General features: G+C 36.3%; 1 pseudogene; it reads left to right on the top strand.

Annotated features, from left to right (window-relative positions):
• Window positions 1–6,455: 6,455 nt before the first annotated feature.
• LOC113714964 (putative pectinesterase 11) lies at window positions 6,456–10,779 on the top strand (annotated as a pseudogene).
• Window positions 10,780–14,000: the final 3,221 nt, after the last annotated feature.

Here is a 14,000-nt window from a genome sequence, read left to right as displayed (position 1 = left end):
CATATCACCTTTAGTGGGATAAATTGCATTTGACCAAAAAAGGAGGAGGATTATTAATATAGGCCACAATTCTATCCTCTGAATACATCAGTAGCAAAAGGAATGGAAACTCTTGGTACAAAATAACTGACCAAGTTGTACAAGATTTCAATCCAAACAAAAATATCATGATAACACCATCCACGTGAGATATAAATCCACGTGAGATATAAAGCATCAAGAGCTGATATACATTTATAGTAGGTAATACAGAGATCGCATAGCTACTGTTAGTGCAAAAATCTAGTATCCAGGGTCATATGCTTCCAGGCTTTGATCTTGATAATGCTTCAAGGATGGCCGATTCTGCTTCCTACATAACTAAACACGTAGTTTTGTTAATCAGATGGCAGAAGCATTCTTGAGTGGTACTGCAAAAATCCACTTTATACGGTTAAATATTGGCAGCAATTACCATATTTTCCAAAAGTATATCATAGTTTTTTTTTCTTTTATCATTAGCCCTCCCATTTTAAGCTAACTTTTTTCACTTACAGGAACATCAACATCTGTGTCTATCTATGCACCTATATGCCAGACAAGCTTTTTCCATATAATTATCCCTGAAGGCAAAAGTATGGGGCAAAGGTTTTTGTACAATTCATAGGTTGGGGCATACTGCACCAGTGTAGCCAAATAATAAATGAACAATCTTCAATTACAATATAAAACATGCAATAACTACAAATACACAATTTTCGATTACATTATTATATACACAATACAGACACCGTTGTAAAAAAAATTTCCATTCATAGAGATAGTTATATTAAAATGAAAGGTGAAATAAAAAAGGTTACAATCAGCACTTTAAAAGTAGTAGAAGGCCATTATTTGCTTTATTATATGTCGATAAATTTAATACCTAATTCCATCATGAAGAGCCCGGTGTCCATCTAATTTAATGCTAAATAAGGACACAAAGAAACCGTTTGCAAGTTAAATAGCAGAAAAGATAATCAACAGAAACTTAATCATTTTCTCTTAATCAATAGAGGTATCTACTAATTATTAATATACAAGCACATCCATTTGACTAAGATATTTTGCTAAATAAAGTGTAACAGCTTACCTGTCCAAAGCTGAACTATGCTAAAAGCCCAAAGCTTGGGCTTAGACTGACTGATACAAAACAAAGCATTACCCCTATAAAATTCAACCCAAAAAGTGAACAACAATAAATATGAGCAAAAATAAATTGTTCATATGCAAAATGGAAACAAATAGAAAAAAAGAAGGTTATAAAATGTTACACAGAAATAATTACCAAGTTTTTAGCCAAAGACATTGTGCTTTGAACAACCCATGAATCCAAAACAACCAAAAAATACACCAAGCAATTTTCCCATACATAATAGAAAATCACATAAGTTTGTACAGGTGCTGTAGAAGGGCAGGGAAAAAAGGACAAATAAGTAACAGGAGAACTATTAAAAATGCGTGTAAAAAAATAGTGAAAAAACTGAGATCTGGAAGAATGAAACTGAAAGAAGCAAAATCACATACAATTTTTCTTGATAATGATCTTCTCTTGACAGCCTCGGTCTCCCAAGAAAGCATGGACAGAAAATCAGATTTCCTTGTTTTTGGATTTAATTCTTCCAACCATACTCCTTGTTTTGGAGAGCGAGAAGGGATCGGCGAGAGAAGAGACGGCAACCCTTTGGGATTTGAAGGAGATGATGTCGAGATAGGGTTTCTGGAACTACAACGTGGGTGCAAAAAACTTTATAAAATTTGTTAGTAAATCCTTTTTAATATTTTTTGGGCAAGAGCAAAATCAAGATACAATTTCTTATAAAGGCATTAGATCAGGAAAAGTTCCAAGAAACTTTCTCAAATTTATTAAATCCTTTTTAATGCTTTTTGGCCAACAGCAAAATCAAGATACAAATATGGCAAGAAAAGGAAGAATACAAGGCAAAAGAAAGGGAAAAAAAAGAGCAAAGCTAACCACGTGTTTTAGAACCCAATTAAAAAAAAGGGAAAAAATCTCAGTCTCACAAGAATGGTGGAAAAGATTCGAAAATTTTCACCTGCAATATTAAAAATATATACCAATTAGATTAGATTAGATTAGACAACTAAAGCTAAAAAGAAACACAAAAGGCTAGAGAAATTCAGGGAGGGAAAGGAAAAAAAATACCATCTGTTTTGGTCCTGATGTTGCCGGTTATGGAGAAGAAAAGAGATAGAAGGGCTTTGGGGGCATTTAGGAAAATGAAGAAGAAAACAGAGAGATGGGCTTAGAGAGAGGAGAATGGCGATGAACAAGGAAAAGAAATGGGAGAGCAAGTGACCTTCTTCAATCAATCACATCTGCGTTTAAAAAGAATGAAAAAGTAAATGAAATGGGAACCTAAGAAAGGCTTGGACGAACACTCTCCAAACAATCACATGTTGCGGCGTCAGCAGCACAAGCACCCTCTTGAGGCATTGCATTCCCCCTTTTATATACATGTTGAAGAAAACAAGCTATGAACCAAAATTTGAATACATCAATACATTGAAACTGCATATAAGCAAGCTAACAAATGAATTTCAAATCAAATATTAAATAATGTGCAATAAATGAAAATTTTCATAAAAATTTAGAGACTACAAAATTACAAGGATCTCATGGTAAAAGAAACATAAAGTAAACAACAATACATCAAAAGACTAAACATACCTAATTAAGGAGAAAAAGGCTAAACATAAAACAAACTTAAGTAGCATTAAAACTGGTGAGAATAATCCAAGCAGATTCCCTCCTGGTGAGACGTGTCTTTGGTCAATTTAGGATAAAAGTGAAAGGCAAGCCACCACTATCAACTGTCATCTCCAGTCATCCAGCTAAAGCAAATAAGAAAAGCATTATAGAAGCGCGTCTTAGGGAAGAGCTCGGCGAGACAGAGGCTTTGGACTAAACAAAGTAAAAAGAAGAAAACAATTGTACATGCCTTAGTAAAATGTAGCGTTTGAAGGACCTAAAACGCACAAACAAACCACATAAAAGTTGTTGCATTCTGGAAATATAAGCTGGACAAATAGATATGAGACCCAAATTCATGCCTTAGTACAAGAAGTCACGAATGAAGTGGAAGGGAGGCATCCAACCTCTCAAGTGAAAACAAAGATTTCTAGCCTCGAAGACTTAAAATCTTGGAGTTCTTGAGGCCTAAGTAAACACTTATAATCCAAAATAATACTGTCCGTCCCTTGGGTATGGCGAAACCTCCAAGATTTTAATCGACTTTTAATTTAAGCAAAAAAAGCCACTGAGATGTCAAAGTGAAACACAAGAAAACGAACGATTGAATAACAAAGCATACCTGTTAACACCAGCTATCACTTCTTGAAGGAGTGCAGAAGAGAGGTTTACCAACCAAATGCAGTGTTTGAAGAAGCACCTAAATCCACAAACAAAAACACATAAAAGTTTTGCATTTTGGAAATATAAGCTACTAACAGATGCAAGACTCAACAATTCAGAAATATCCTAAAAGTTGTGTACGAATCAGAATTGTTCACTTTAGTAAAGAAGCATTTTTCATGTGAGATTTTAAAGTAAATAAAACAGAATAACAAAACCACTAAACAAAAATAGGTTACGGCACATAAGTTGCCATCTTCACAGACAATTAAATACAAATTTATACACAATACACATCAAGTAGTCAGGACAACCCATCATTTACAAGCAATAATAGGCCCCTAAAGAATTATAGAATACAGGTTTGACAAACAAAGCAAGGAAAGGGGAAAATGTATAAACAACAAATTATCCCAAAACTATATGCAAGCAAAGGAAAAAGAAGAATTAAAAAAAAACCACAATATCATATAAAAATAAACGGCATTTGATTATGCAGGGAGCAAACAAAGAATGGAAGGTTGTTAGAAAACAAATTTAAGAAAATAAAATCAAGCTTCTAAATGCAGAAAGAATTCAGTTAAGATTTAAGAATATTATCGAATCAATTTGCCAAGCGGCCAAAAAGAAAGAGACAACACAAAATATTGCGTTAACGATGCCAAGGAAAAATATGCATTTACATTTGAAAAAAAGAGGATAGATTTCAAGTAAAATGAGAAGGAAAAACATGGAACAAGAATAGTAAGTTGGTATTAGGAATAAACCGACAAATTAAAATGATACAAATAACTAATTCTGAAAAACAAAATTACAGAACACGGAGAGGCAAGCCAAACCGGGAGGTTCAGAAACCTTCAAGATTTCTCAAGCCTAGGGTCAGAGACCTTGTTTCAGGATTTCCTGACTCATTAGCAATTTTTATACCTCAGAAATCATATACCCACCTTCCCTATCATTTAAGAGTCCTCAACATTGTACACTTAAAAAAAATATGTTTGTAGTAAGAAACCATTGATAATAATCCCAGCAGGGCCTCGTATGGTTCTACTTTGACCATCAAGTAAGATCACTTACTTCAAAATTTTTCAATACAAAAAAATTATACTCCAAGCAATTTAAACTACCAGTAATTTAAAGCAAATTATACTAACATAAGGATATTTGCAGTAAAAAAAATTCATAGTTGAAACTTAATTAATCAAAAGTGGATTTAACAGATAAAAACGGACACTGACAGAAAGAGAGAGAGAGAACCCTTGGGTATGATATTCTGGGAAGCTTTCATTTTTCTCTATTGTATCCTTTCCCTCCAAACCTGCAAATTTACCGTCAAATTCGCCTATTAATTCTTCATTTATACCCTAACAATAACAAATAAACAAATGAAAACACAATAAATCAATTCATACAAATACATAAAACGACACTTCAAATTTTTCTGAAAGATCCTAGATCTCTTGGAGCATATTAGTTAACAAAAAAATACAAGAAAATAGAAAGTGACAATTTTTTCCCATCTCTTTCTCACAAAAAAAAAAAAAACTAGAAGTAGTCCTTAGGCAAGAAAAGGGGAAAAGGGGTTTCCTTTCTAAAGAGAGAGAGAAAAGTAAAAAACTCTGACTTTTGCTTCTCCAAATAACCCATATAAAACATCAAGACACGAGATGGGGTTCCAAAATTCTAACCATAGGATCTATGCAAAATCTTGACAGTAAGGGCTTTTTTGGATCCCAAACTCTAACCTGAAAGCTCTTTAACATGTACATTCCAGAGGATTCCACTACCAGTTGCTCAAAAATCAGGCAATAACTTAGGAAGGAAATAGAAAAACAAACTCACTCTCATCGCGATGCTGGATGCTAAAAGACAGTTCCATTTTTTTTGCACCTGCCACATCAAAGATATATACAAATTAATATATAAAAATTTGACTGCTAAACCCCCACAAAAAAAAGATCCAAAAGGCTAGAGAGAGAAAGAAGAAGAGATTAGAAACCCAAAAAAATCCCAACCATCCTCGTTGTTGTTGTTGTTCTCAATCAAAATCGGAAAGAAAAAAAAATGACGAAGAAGATGAGAGAGATGAGCGGATAATTGAAGAGAAAGATCAGGAAAAAAGAGACAATGATGAAGGGGGGAGGGGGGTTTGGAGCAAACAGAGAAGTAACCGATAATAATAACAAAAAGAATAAAAAAAACCACAACAGATTGATACGAAAGTAAGTAGAAAGGAAATTACCTGTAGCAATAGACAGGCGAAACCTGAAGAACAAGCTAGACGAATCAGCTGAAATGGGTCTGCATAAGCAAAAGGAGGAGAAAGGAAAAAAAATTATGCGGGAAAGAAACCATACGAAAGCTGAGAAGCAGCTGTACAAAGCAGCAAGCAACAATAAGCAATTTACAGCAAAAGAAAGCAAAGAAATAGTGTAACTGCAGCATACAAAAGGCATATGGGGAAAATTAGAGAAAACAAAAGGGGAACACATACTGATTCAGCAAAAATGGGGGGGGGGGCGAGTGCAGGGGGAAACTGGGGGGGATTAATGGACAACAATTGTGGGGCAAAGGAAAATGCAAAAGGGAAATCGGGGATCGGGGGGGGGGGAGAGCAGGAGAGGAACGGAAGCGGAAAAGGAGATAAAAGCAGATGAACAAAAGAGGAAGAGAGGTTACCTAGCGCAGCGAAAAGGGCAAGGAAGGGGAGATGCAACAGCGGCAAAACAGGAACGAAAGAACAAATGGTTGATTGTAGGGAGAGGTAAGGAGAACCAACAAAATGGGGCATCATGGCGGTAACCTAATCTGTCAGCAGGCAAGAGGAGAGAGCAGGTGGAGAAGACGTGTAAGGAGGTCAAGGGGAACAGTAACTCGTGAGGGGAAGGAGCTGCAGGATGGGAGAGAAAGCGGGGGAAAGATGCGTGGGCAGAGCAACCTAGCAGAAAAAAGATAATTATCTGGAGAAAGGACGTGTGGAGAAGATAATTTTATGAGTGGAGAGAGAAGCAATTCGTGGCCGAGGAAGAAAGTAAGAAACGGGGAGAAGGACAGAAGCAGGATGGAGCCGGTACAGAGGAGCTGGGCGAGCGAGCAGAGAGGGGCCCGATGGGCAGGAAAGAACAGCGCATGCAAACAGGACCAAAAGACACGGCAGCAGAGAGGAAGAAGAGTGGAGGAGGAGGAAAAACTTGGAGTGGGTGGAGCCGGTACAGAGGAGGCTGTCAACCAACCCCCTGCAGAGCAGCGGAAAACAGTGCCAGCGAAAGACACAAAAGCACGACCACGCAGGGAGGAAGGATCGGGTGCAACGAGAACACTCGACAACCAATGCATTCAGCCAACGTCACCATCAAACCAATCCCACGCCGCCACGCGGAGGACGACCACGTCCACGTGGACACCGGGCTTCGCCCCTTAGTCTATATGGTTAATGATAACGATGCCTGTAGGGCTGTAGGTTTTATACAGGGGAGGAAAATTAATGGTCCTTCATTTAAAAGGGAAAAAGAAATATTATTGATTGAGTGTTCATAATCATATGTGTGTCCTTCGTAAATTGATGATGACTGTAAATTCAGTAGAGAAATGAAATTAATATGATATCAATCCAGCTGTTGCGAGGACCATCAACTAAAATTTGGACCATTTAATTGATCAACGGACTGTGATAGCACATCATCATTTGAGTAGTTCATATGATTTTCCATCAATGAAGTCTACAGACAGGAATTTTAATGTAAAACTAATCAAATTAAGTTGAGATCGTGAAACAAAAAAATAAGGAGCCGGGCCAAGTTGTATTTATCCAAATCTATTGTGGGGGTGGGGGAGCAAAAAGAAGAGGATCCCAAGAAAATGGAAAAGAAAAGAGATTTTGCCATAAGTGATTAATGAAAAGCTCGGTGTATATCACCTAGTGGTAATGACCATGGCATTGTGCTAACATTCATTAGAACAGTCGGTAAGGATAGAGCATTTTCCAACAAAAGGTCTTGGATGTGCAAGAAACCCTCTGTCTATGATTCCGGAAATATGTTTAGACTCCAATCGTGATCGGAGTGATTCTATCAAAAAAAAAAAAGAAGAGAAATGACCATGGCTTCGTTAAAGTGCACCACGAGTAGTCAAATGATTGAATAAGATGATAAGACGTGAGAAATTGCAAGTAGGAACTTTTGGTTCAAAACCTCTCACTTACAAATTATTTAAAAAAAAAAAGAAAAAGGTGTGCACTACGGGGAGAAAACCAAAGTGATAACCCCAAAATTATTTGATTCCTCGCTTCATCTTTCTTGTGGTTCGTTACGCCCCGCCATCCGATTGCTGCTGTTGAAGATATTGTCGAACTGGAACGTGCGGACAAGTGACTTCCAGACGAGAAAATTTAAAGGATGGTGACATGAATTTGACGGGCATCTTCGACGCTGTATGAGGTTAGGAGCTATGTCCCAAGAGGAAACAGCTTGAAAAGTGTTTTATCAATAGCAGAATTTAGAGCACAATTAGGGGGAGTTCTGAGCGAGCAACGACATGTACCAAATTGCAGTCCCTACTTCCAGAAGTGCATCATCACGTCTTCTACAGAAGCCTTCCCAGCTAAGGCCGACATTTCAGACAGAATTGATATGTGGTGGAGTGACTACTTTTAAATATTAAGTGCTAAGTGATCCGAATTCAAAGCCAATGTCGATTACTCTATCAACTGCTTGTGCCGGAGAGGACTTTCATACTAGTTTCTTTTGCCGTTCATCAATACCATTCAATCCCCTCATATTTTTTTTTGACAAAAATCAAAAGGAACCAAAAGAAAAGAAAAAAAAAAAAAAAACTTTCGGAGAAGAGTTTCAACTTTCAAGGGTCGAAGCATTTACTCTAACACAGTTACAAGCTAGTGTGTAGTTGGCAAAATTGTAAGGATATTTAGGATGATCAAGTTTTATTACCCTTGTCAAGTTGAACACAAAAAAGAAGAAAAAACAGAAGTTGCGTTCCGTCGATCTTTCTCGGTCCAAATTTCTGTCCTGGGCCTCCTGGCTTCCATCTTCTTTGAAATATGCACAAACTAGTTATGGGTGCTAAGTACCAGCTAACTCGAGTGGTTTTTGAGCTGTGCAAAGGTAAGAAGAAGAATGTAACTTCATCCTGTCCGAGTTTTCTTCACAGAGTTAGCTTACTTCTTATATATCTTGCAGAAAATGCGAAATGAAAAACAAGAAATCGCCATTGTTAACAGATGAAGATTACGACTCTAGGTAGGTAAAAGATCCATATCTGCTGATCTCCCCTCTTGTTGAGACAGAAGAAAGAAAAGCAGTAGTATAAGCTGAGAAAGAATGCGGAGACCGACAAGTTTCTTGGAAAAAAATGGTAGAACTGGAAAAATATTTTAGTATTAGTAACAAGGAGTCAATGAGAGAGACCTATGATCAAGACGTGGCCACGTGGTAAACAAAGCCCAAGCCCAGAAAATGTGCATAGTCCTATCCATGAATTGATGAGTTCCCAATCCAATCGCCACTGTCGCTGCAGATCCATGAACTTGGCCAGTTCATTGTTCAAGAACGATCCCGGAATTAAATCGGTCGCTTGCTCGATAAAATGACGTTAGCCAGATCGAATCACATCAGTCCGGTTTGATCTAAATCATTCTAAATATCATTCTAAATTTGAAATGAACAATTTAGATCGAACCAAGTTGATATAATCTGATTTGAATTGTGAACGGAATCCTTTTTTTTTTTTTTGGTTTATTGACTCAATGTCAAGGGAACCTACCTTTATTTTCCCGCAATGGTATGGTTGCAAGCCACAAGTACTCAAACTTGCTTGCTTCAATTGTATGTAGCAAAACATGACACGATGACATCAACCTTTTGTCCTTTTGAAAGAAGAAGGACTATTTCCCATTTCTGGCATCATATAAACGGAATGGCTACATGGACCATTGTCGATCCTGGTTCAATGAACCGGAGTCTTTTTCTGCAAAATGCCCTTGAAAAGTTCATCAGTTATAAATAATTCACCTGCGTAGCTAGTAGTGCTAGTACAAACAAACACGTATTCATGATCTTTCGTTCAGGAATAAAAACGGTGCTTCTTGTTTACACTACTGTTGTCATCTTCCTTTTCAACATTTTTATCCTTTCTCTGTAATGGGACTTCGACGGCCAGCATTGTTATGAACGTCGACCAGTCCGGAAAAGGAGATCACCGCAGAATACAAGATGCCATTGATGCTGAACCGTTCAATAATTCCCACCATGTTTATATACTGGTCAACGCTGGAACCTACAAAGAAAAAATTGCTGTGCCGCCAAACAAAGCCTTCATAACACTGAGTGGCATCAAACCTGCTACATCGAAGGGGACACTAGTACCTTTGTTTGGATTGCATTTTTCTGGATTTTTTAAGAAAAATTACCCTAACAATTTGATATATGTGAGATAAAAAGATGATTGGAAAATGTAGGTGAACCTTTACGAACTTATTAAAGAAAAGGAAAATTGAAGCTGAACCTCTTAAAACTGTGACACTCATGATTTTTCCACATGATTCTTTTGCTAGAATAGAACACTCATGGCCCGGGAGCCAAAGCAGTTGCACTGAGGGCTTCGGCCGATAGGGTATCATTCTTCTCATGTAGAATTCTATCTCACCAGGATACACTGTTGGATGACACAGAAACTGCTACATCGAAGGGGACACTGATTTCAGATGTGGAAATGCCGCTTGAGTCTTCAAGGTACCATGACCGGAATGAGCATCATGGACTGGATTTTTAGCGTTTGTCTAATGTCTACGGCTAAATCTTGTTATGCAGAAATGTCATTTGCATTCAGTTTCTCAAGGAAATGGGGCAATAACTTCCCAACCTAGGCAATCATCATCTCAGGAAACAGGCTTCATCTTTGTGGGTTGTAAAGTTAGCGGGGCAAAAAGTGCCCTACTGGGACGACCATGGGGTGCTTACTCCAGGGTCGTATTCGCCCTTTGTTACATGTCAAACGTGATTATGCCTCAGGGATGGGATGACTGGGGCAGCTCTTCCAAACAAAAAAAATCTATATTGGAAAGTTTTCAATATCTCATGCATTAGATTTTGGCTGCGGCCTTCTGGTAATCGATCAATCCTACTATACTTAATTGGAAACTAATGTGGTTGATCCGCTGAAGGGTATACATGCTGATTAAATGAACAAGCGTCTAGCTACGCCTAATCTTGGGCTCCAGGACGGTGTTCTACGGGGAGTACAAGTGCTATGGACCAGGTGCAAGGTCCTCCAAGAGGGTGCAATGGTCCTATGGCCTGACAACGCAAGAAGTCGCACCTTATTTGGGTTGGGGGGGTTATAGGTGGACCAAGTTGGATCCTATCTGCTAATTATGCCCGCATTAAGAGAATTTCTACAATAATCTCCAACAATTTTCATGGGGGTTGAGACTGTGAGAAGAATGGTAGTGGTTAGTAGCTAGCATCAGTGTGAAATACAATAGTATTAATAATTAAGCGCCTTGATCACTAGCCACTAGGATGTGTTGCATGTACCAAAATGCAGGGTTACATTTTAGCAGTGTAATCGCACCACTAAGACCACTTACTGTGTAAATACAAGTATCGGTGTAAATACAAGTTAGAGGTGGCAATTTGTCCCAAGTCCCAATGGGTTACCCATGCCCATGGGGACTTTGGGCGGGATGGGTATTGGAATTTGGTATTGGGTTTAAAATGGGACAAATCCCAATTGTACCCATTAATTGATGGGAAATTTTGGGAAATACTTGAGTACCCATTGGGCTCAAATAACATGGCTCCGTTTGGAGTAGCTGTTTTTTGGGGTGTTTTTGAAATATTTTATTGTATCAGTGTATATGAAAAATTTTTACTATAAAATTTTTTTGAAATATTTGATATACTAATATGGATGGGATGTTTTTTGAGTTATTGTATATTACTGTAACATTATATTTGAAAAACTTGTTTTTTGAAAAAATAGCCAATCCAAACGGAGTCTTAGATTAAAAAATTATCTTTAACAATTTTTATAGTCATACGAGCAAATATAATCTAGCAGTCTTCCTAGTCATTATCCACAAGAATTTCCAACATTTCAGTTAGTTTAGACCTATCATCCTTGGACAATGACGAGGATAAATATTCAACACCCTAAGTGCCTTGGTCATCTTGATATATGTTAGAATATGGCTGTATATCTATCTTTTCCTTTATTTGTTAATCCAATTTTTTGTGGGAATCCTGAGTATAAAACACTTGCATGTTTATTTAATAAAACTAAAAGAAATTTAATAAAACAAAAATATTAAAGTTATATAAAAATAAAAAATGAATTAAAGAAAAAAAATATGTAGAAAATAGATTTGGGTATTGGGCGGGATCAATCTAAACCCATCCCAAAGTGATCCCGCCCAAGTTAGTCCCAAAACACATATGGGTAAGGTTGGGCCAAAACTCATATGACTCGGCTCCATCTCAAACCCAATCAAATCCCGCCCATCCCGCCCATTTTGCCACCTCTAATACAAGTATAAAAGGAGGTCTTCTTATTACTATATAGTAGCTGTTTGTCTAGATGTATTTGGTGATAAAAGAGCCTGGGGAAATTTATCTTGGAGTAAAAAGTTGAAAAAAAAAAAACATATTTTTAGAGCTTTACAATAAGGATTCTTTTTTATCGAGAGAAAATCATTCAAAACGTCCTTCATAATTCATCAAATGAATTTTTCATCTTTTATTTTTAAAATAGTAACTTTACATTAGTTATAAAGTCAAATGGGTAAGATTTGGTCCAAATCTAGGTTTTTTTTACTGTTTTTACCCTGAATCCATTATGTAATCCATACATAATCATTTTTTTAGTAGCAAAAAAGTTAGATCCTATGTGTAGTTAAACAAGTGATTCAATCGATATTCATTTCTATCGCTGAAAAGGTATGATCTAACTTGAATCGTATTCATTTTTTTCCTAAAAAAGTAAGATTTTACTCTATCTATATTCAGTTTTACCCAAGAAAAAGTAGATCTAATCTTTTCATACATAAGAAAAATGACTGCATTTGGGTCAAGTTGTAATTTTAGACTAAAAGTTGGAATCAAATTTTGCTAACTTGAATTTGTAAGGAATGTAAAACTAAATGAATGACGAAAATTTTTTTTGACAAAATGCTAGGGACATTTTAAAGTTTTTTCCTTTTATTAATTAATCTTATATCTACTATGCACACAAAATCAAATTTAAATACTTGACACATGATACATGTATAAAATTTAGAATTCAAATTCAAATTAAGATTTGTTATCATACATTTAACGTTGTCAGTTGTAGTATATACACTTTCTACCTTCTCTTGTGTAGTTACACTGTAAACTGAGACATATTATCGATAAAGCCTTATAAGAATACAAAGGATCAATATAAAAAAAAAAAAAAGAGATCTTTTCAAGCTCTAAATTCACATTGAAATTGACGGGCGAAAAAAGAATAATGCACTTCTAAAACTATGATATCTTTTCTCCTTTTTTTTTTTACTAGTATATATATATTTTTTTTTTTTCTGAGGTAATAATATGCCTTTCCTTTTCATCTTTTCCTTTTTCCCGCCCCACAGCATCTAAAAGATGGCATCTGTGGGGGGCTTGGAGATGGGATAGGTCCTTGTCATTATTAAGGACTTCTACATTAGGATTTTCAGCCAGTAACCCACTAATTATTGGTGCCTGGATGCAGGGTTGTAAATGAATTAAATTGTTTGCGAGCACTCGTGAGTCATTCAATCAAAATTTAATTGGAGTTTAATCAATATCAAGTTCGAGTTGACCTCAAACTGATCAAGTCAAATTCAATATATATATATATATTGTAAAATTACATATACATCTCTAATATTTATTATTTATTAAGGAAATTTTTTTATTTTTAAAAAATAAAATAATTATTTTTTTCTTAAGTTCAACTATGCTCGAACTTGAGTTTGACTCAACTCAAATTTAAAATCGAGTTCAAATTTGAACTTTATATTGAAAATTTATTAAGCTCGAGCTTCTGACAAAATTGAGTTGAATCAAAATTCAATTCGATTAAATCAAAATTCAATTCAATCAAAATTCAATCAATTTTGAATTCGACTCGAAATCAAAACTTTACTTAATTAAATCAAAATTCAATTCGACTTGTCTTATTTGTGACCCTACCGGGGCCTGAGCTTGTATTTGATGTCATAACAGTTCCGTCTCTCGTTAGTGGAAGACAGTGGAACGTGAGAATTCCTCTTAAGGCTTTGGCTGCGCATTTGATGTGGGAAATTTATTAATTCATTTATTTTTTTAAGTTAGACTTGGATATTTATTTAGCAAGAGGCTAGGATGTCTTAATCTGGACAGCAACAGCCTTGGATCCAAATTTTCCTGAGCTCGGAAAAGATAAAGATTACCTTGAAAAAGAAACAAATGCATAATTTTTTTCAGGCAGAGACAACTGCATAGTACGATTCCTCTTCATTGGCTTGTAGCCCTGTAGGCCGCTGAGATGCCTCAGTCCAAATAGTTCCAGTGAGGTGGAGGATTAACGTGGAAGAGGTTATAGGTAA

The sequence above is a fragment of the Coffea arabica genome, chromosome 10c, assembly GCF_036785885.1.
Source record: "Coffea arabica cultivar ET-39 chromosome 10c, Coffea Arabica ET-39 HiFi, whole genome shotgun sequence".
Taxonomy (NCBI): domain Eukaryota; kingdom Viridiplantae; phylum Streptophyta; class Magnoliopsida; order Gentianales; family Rubiaceae; genus Coffea; species Coffea arabica.
This window is presented reverse-complemented; position numbering and strand designations above follow the sequence as displayed.